Source organism: Zalophus californianus, chromosome 3 (genome assembly GCF_009762305.2).
Source record: "Zalophus californianus isolate mZalCal1 chromosome 3, mZalCal1.pri.v2, whole genome shotgun sequence".
Taxonomy (NCBI): Eukaryota; Metazoa; Chordata; class Mammalia; order Carnivora; family Otariidae; genus Zalophus; species Zalophus californianus.
In genome coordinates, this window is record NC_045597.1 from 25,304,959 (window position 1) to 25,311,418 (window position 6,460).

Genomic DNA, 6,460 nt, shown 5'->3' on the forward strand with positions numbered 1-6,460 from the left:
TCTCTCTCTCTGTCAAATAAATGAATAAAATCTTTAAAAAATAAAAATAAAAAATAAAATGTAGTCTAAGCAACTTAAAATTTATTAAAATAAATTTTATTTATTTATTTATTATTATAAGTAATCCTTTATTTTTATTTTTACCTACTTGTGCACAATTGTCTTTGTTCTTCACTTGTTTCAATATATTCAAGCTGTGATCTGGTATAATTTCCTTTTAACTTCAACAATTTATTTTAGAATATATTGTAGCACAGGTGTGCTGGTGATAATTTCTCCAGTATTTATTTATTTACATATAATGTCTTCAAATGGCAGGACAACTGATAATTATAAATTATTTATATTCCGTTTCCCTCTATTACTTTCTTACTTACATATTTTTCCTTATTTTAATGATTACTATGGAAGTTGCAATATATAATCTTGTATTATATAAGTCTAGTATAAATTAACCCATTAACCACTAGCAGAAATTCAAGGGACTTAGAAAATTTCAGTCAACTACCAAATATCTATTTTGACTTAATGTAAGCCTTTTCTTTTAACAATATAACAACACTGGGTAATAAAATAGGAGTCTGACTCTTATATAAGCAAATTAGAACAAAACCTCTAACCCAGTTGATTGTATAATACAAAAACATACCACGAGAAGAAAGAAAATAATAAATATGAAGAGAAGGAAAAATGGTCAAACTCAGAAAGGAAATGGCAAAACAGTAAGAGAAAAGTAATTATGACACAGGAAAAAAAAGTAAGGAATGGTAAGAAATAATATACCTTATCTCTGTAATAAAAATATTTTATATTCTATCTATATTCAGATATTTACTTGGAAAATGACACATATTATGCTTATATATAAACAGAAATACATTTTTATTACATGCATAAACAAGGGCCTATATTTATAGTATTTATGTGGTAGCATTCATAGTATGATTTTCCTGAGAATGCCAAAAATTGATCAACATAAAACTTATGTAAGATAAGTTATATGAAAAATCCATTCCTCAAAAAAGAAGAAAAATTCAGTCCTCAAATTTTAGAAGATGTAATCTTAGAATTAAGATATGGATATAACAGATAAAGTAGAAATCACCAAAAACACTACAGTATCTTAAAAAGATATTACAATAGTCAATTCAAATCTCAAAGTAGATTTAAAAACCAAAGTTGAAATATATTTGCAATAATGAAAAAGAAACCATACTATACTTTTCTAAAATAGTCTGAAACCACCTCTCGCCCGCTGCACCACTACCACCTGGTTTAGCCACTCTTCTCATCTGAATTACGATAGCTCATGATACGGCTACTTTTATCTTCCATGGTCTACTTCCAACAGTCAAAGTGATTTTAACCTAAAGCAAATGGTTTTCCTTTTTAAGTCAAGACCTCCATGGCTTTCTGTTTAACAAAGTCAAACCTAAAGTCCTTATAATTTCCTGAAATCATTCCTGTCCAATGACCTGACTTCTTCCACTTCTCATCCTCAGTCCCACTGTTACCACAATGCTCTTTGTTCTTCCTTTTTTGCAAGCATTGAGGAAATCCTAACTTTCTGCTTCTGTAATACATTTCAATATCATTTATCACTTTCAAGCTCCCAGTGCCGATGTCTATTTTTCAGGTCATCATATGGATATGGATATGGATTATTGTAAATCTCCCATTTCCCTTCTTATCTCTAATCTTTTGCTGTTCCAATGACATTTACACCTTAAAGACCAGAATGATCTTCCAAAATTTTAAATTTGATCTTGTTAAGCTACTGTTCAAAAAGTCTCCACCTATATTCCATACACTTGAAAAAAGGCTTCCAGCATATTTAGAATTGAGTCTCTCCAGCTCGATCACAATTCTAGGATGATTTTACTGATTTCTTCATTTACAGAATAAATTCTGCAATTTCACATTTCAAGACTTTTGTGTAAATTATTATTTGTGTAAATTTTTGTTGCTGGAAGCCCATCTTATTTCTCAATTTCTATCCTTCTCACTTTGGCCTAGATCAATTTATGATTTAACTGATCCTCTAAGGAGCCTTTCTGAGTTATCCCAGACTTCTGAGATGCATTTAAATTCCTACTGATGGTATTTGCAATGATCTCCCTGGAAAACAGGGACTATGTATTTTTGTTTTTGTTTTGAAATCACAACTCTATTACTTACAGCTATGCTTAGAAAATAAATGGCCTGTAAATAATATGTCTTGCTGTCACTTTCCCCATTAGCTTCATGGTGATAATAATATTTAGCCTGTCTGCCTTGCAGCATTTTTAGATTTAAGTAAGATGCATGTGATACACTTTCTCAACTGGTAACCATGACGAAAATAGGTCAGTGTTATTCACTGAGAAGCCCCTTTCCTGAAAGTGAGTTTATTGATATTGGAAAGCTAGAGCAGGAAAAAAAAGTGAATTTTAAAGTGAATTTTCTCTTGAATTAGTATAAAGATTTTTAATATTCTCTGCTACGAACATAGAGCAAAAAGAATATATTATTAGTGTATTTTTGAGGGACAAGTCAAAATAGCATCTCTGGTACTATTACCTGAAAAAGTCATAATTTTTCATGAGATATTATGGCAAAAATGATGTTAACTACATAGTCTAAAGGCAAGGAAGGCAGGGTGTCCAAAATGTGATTGCTTTAACCACCTTCAACACAAGCATTCAAGGTTAACCCACTCTCATCTTTTGTCATGTGAAATTATAATAGTTTTTTTAATGTATATATCATGAGTGTTAATCCATATTGTGAGTATTTTTCAAGTATATTATTTTTCTTTGTTTATTGTTTGTTTTGTCTAATAAAGTTTAAACATAATATATTCAACTCTATCAACATTTACTTTTTAATTATTTTCAGATATAATTGATATGTAATATTACATTATTTTCATTATATTAGATTACAATGTAATGATCCAACATTTGCATATATTGTATATATTTTGTAGGCTGCCTTTTGTTAATGGTTTGTTGATGGTTTCCTATGAATTATTTTAGAAAAGACTAAACCAAAACTATCAAATGAAAAATATTAACAATCCCAAATCTATTGAAGCAATTAGAATCTTTAATTGTTCCAAAGTAAGAACTCTAGACATAGACGTCCTCTAATGAATCCACTGAAACATTAAAAAAACAAAAAAAGGATAGAGAAGATGTAGTGTGTGTGCAATTATATGATGGAATATTACTCAACCATAAAAAAAGAATGGAATCTTAACATTTGTGACAACATGGATGGAACTAGAGGGTATCATGCTAAGTAAAATAAGTCAGATAGAGAAATCACAAATACCATATGTTTTCACTTATGTGTGGAATTTGAAAAACAAAACAAATGAACAAACAAACAAAAGAAATAGACTCTTAAATACAGAGGACAAACTGGTGGTTGCCAGAGGGGAGGTGGGTGGGGGGATGGGCAAAATAGGAGAAGGGCATTAAGAGATATAAACTTCCAGATTAAAAATAAATAAATTTTTAAAACTCAACTTTATGCAAATACCTCGAGAATTAAAAATTTAGAACAAATTCCCACACTGTAACACAATACTATCTTGAAACACAGAGCTGAAAAAATATAGATGCCTGGCATATGTTCTATGTGTATATAATCTCCTTATACAGCAGAATACAATACAATAAAGGGGAGATCTGCTTTTCATTTGGCTTCCTTACTTCTCCTTACTCAACAGTTGTTAGGGAGAATTGCTCTATATCAAGAGTATAATGCATTCACTGGGGCTCTCCAGAATCTAATATGACATGTCAGCACATTCAATTATCAAAAGTTTGGCTGGTTCATGTCCTCTGAGCATACACTGTCCTTTTTTTGGTGCTAGGCTTGCTCATTGGTCGGCCACATCCCAAATTTAGCTACTGGCTTTAAGAATGGAGCACCCCATCTCTTGCTTAATCTATGAAGTGTTCATCAACTGGTGTTTATTTCTCTTATATTTCCTTGCATCTGGGGTTGTTGATGATTTTAAAGGAAAATATGATTTTTTAAATTAATCCAATGATTTATTATTACAGAGCCAGTGAAAATATTTCATATCCTTCTCTATGCTAATCAAAGATATCTTTCCAAATCCATTTTTAACATTCTCAATTTACTTTCTTTTAAGTTATTAAAAGGAGGAAAATTAGCAAGTCATCAAAAGAAAACTTACCAATACCATACTGTTTTGATTACTATAACTTTGTAGTATAACGTGAAATCAGGATTGTGATACTTCCAGCTGCGTTTTTCTTTTTCGAGATTGCTTTTGCTGTTTGGGGTCTTTTATGGTTCCATACAGATTTTAGGATTCTTTGTTCTGGTTCTGTGAAAAATGTGTGATGCATAAAAATATTGAATCACAATGAGTACACTCAACACTAGTAAGATATTGTATGTTGATTATATTTCAATAAAAAAGGAAAAGAAAACCTTACCAAATGTTTAATTGAATTTCTCCCAAAAATATTAAAATGATAGGACTACAACAAATTATATGTTTTTGGTGAATTTATAATTTGGGAAGAATGAACAAATAATACCTAAAAATATTTCTTGCTCCATAACAAATTGAAGGTAACCTGAAAAGATTTTAAGATTTTGTTTTTGTTTTTGTTTTTTTTCTCTACAGCTTGTTTTGAGATGGCAGTGATGTTTAAGAAAAAAAAATGTCTTTTCAGAAGTAACAGAGCAATTATTATTTCCTGGACTGTGTTGACAGTATAATCTGTGGGGTTTTTTTTGGAAAAAGAGCTAGTGTAACTGAAAAATAATATGTAAAATAATTTTTTTTTTATTTAAAACATTACTCTTTTAGATGCATAGCTCAGTCACAAGATATTTTGCTGTTACAATCATGGTGAGGGAAGCTTTAAAGTGTGAACAATATGCTGTCCTTGGCCCAAGGGAATCTGCCTCCCTGTAAAGTGAAAATGGGATATGGGAATTGAGTTCTGTTGCCAGAATTTCCAACACTCTCTCAGGAGCCTCTTCTTTAGGAGCAATACATTTAATTTCCACCTGCAGAGAAGGGCCTTTAACCTTCTGCAGCAGGAGATCTAGGTTCACACCCCTATTCTTCCCAGGATAAAATGCATTAAGGCTGGGCCATCTACCTAATCATGTGTCTTGGTTGCCCTAAAGCATACAAAATCAAAGGAATTCTCTTACTAGATTCACAATGCTGTTTCAAGGAGAAAAGAAGCATATTTTTTTTTTAAAGATTTTATTTATTTATTTGAGAGAGAGAGAGAATGAAAGATAGAAAGCACGAGAGGGAAGAGGGTCAGAGGGAGAAGCAGACTCCCTGCTGAGCAGGAAGCCCGATGTGGGACTCGATCCCGGGACTCCAGGATCATGACCTGAGCCGAAGGCAGTCGCTTAACCAACTGAGCCACCCAGGCGCCCCGAGAAAAGAAGCATATTTGATTTGATAGAAATATTTAATCACTTCATAATACAAGATATTAGTGAGGAACTTAAGTATTCCAGTTGTCTTTTATCATACCCTGCCTCATATTTTTCCTTCCAAGTGTTTAACAGATGAATTATATGGGCCTGTTGGCATGACCTCTAATGATGGTGAGAGACATCCAAAAGTAGCAAGGTAAATCTTTCTGCTTATAGGAATCACCTACTGGGCAAAGATGTATGTGTATATTTTGTTCTAAAATCACCATTCTATCATGTCCTTTCTAACTTAAAAAATCAGTAGTTGCCCCTCAATGCCATCAGATCAGAACAAGGAATCTTTAACTTATTATTTAAGACCATTAAGAAAGGAACTCCTGTATTATTTTCCACATTATCTACTAATGCATAGTGCTATAAAATGGCCATCTTATTAAAATTAGAACTGATAGTTACTCATGCACATAATTTCATCTAAAAGACGTCTTCCCATATTCTAAAACTGTACTTCTTCTGGGAAGTTTCCATTAACTACCTCACTCTCTGTCATTTTAGATTTGTCCTGAACTTTTATGGTATTTAATCAAGTCTCTTTTCTTTCCTTGTTTTGTTATTTAGTATCTTTTGTATATACACTTAACACACACACACACACACAGCTTTGTAAATCTATAGTAAATAAGCAGGTTGTATTTTATTCCAGGAGTAAGTGCATTTTAAAATGTCAAACTGCTATTTTTTTACCAAGATTTTAAACTGATAAGAACAGATACTACACTTGATCTTAGCCAAAAGGCTGAGAAGCAATTGCCAAGATTTTAGATACATTTTAAAATCCTTATTCTCACGATCATAGGTAATGGCATCTCATTCTTTGAATAAGGAAATCAAGATTTGGAAAGCTGGTATGCCTTGCAAATTTGCAAAAGTATTTAAATGTCAGAACCAGGATTCCAGATAGGTCCATTAAATTCCCAAAACTTTTTCTCTCCATCTTCATTGTAGTCCAGCCCATTTTGTTTCTCAACGG

The 6,460-nt window shown here is 31.8% G+C and overlaps 1 pseudogene; it reads right to left on the minus strand.

Annotated features, from left to right (window-relative positions):
* Window positions 1-6,134: 6,134 nt before the first annotated feature.
* LOC113921222 lies at window positions 6,135-6,238 on the minus strand (annotated as a pseudogene).
* Between the last annotated feature and the right edge of the window lie 222 nt (window positions 6,239-6,460).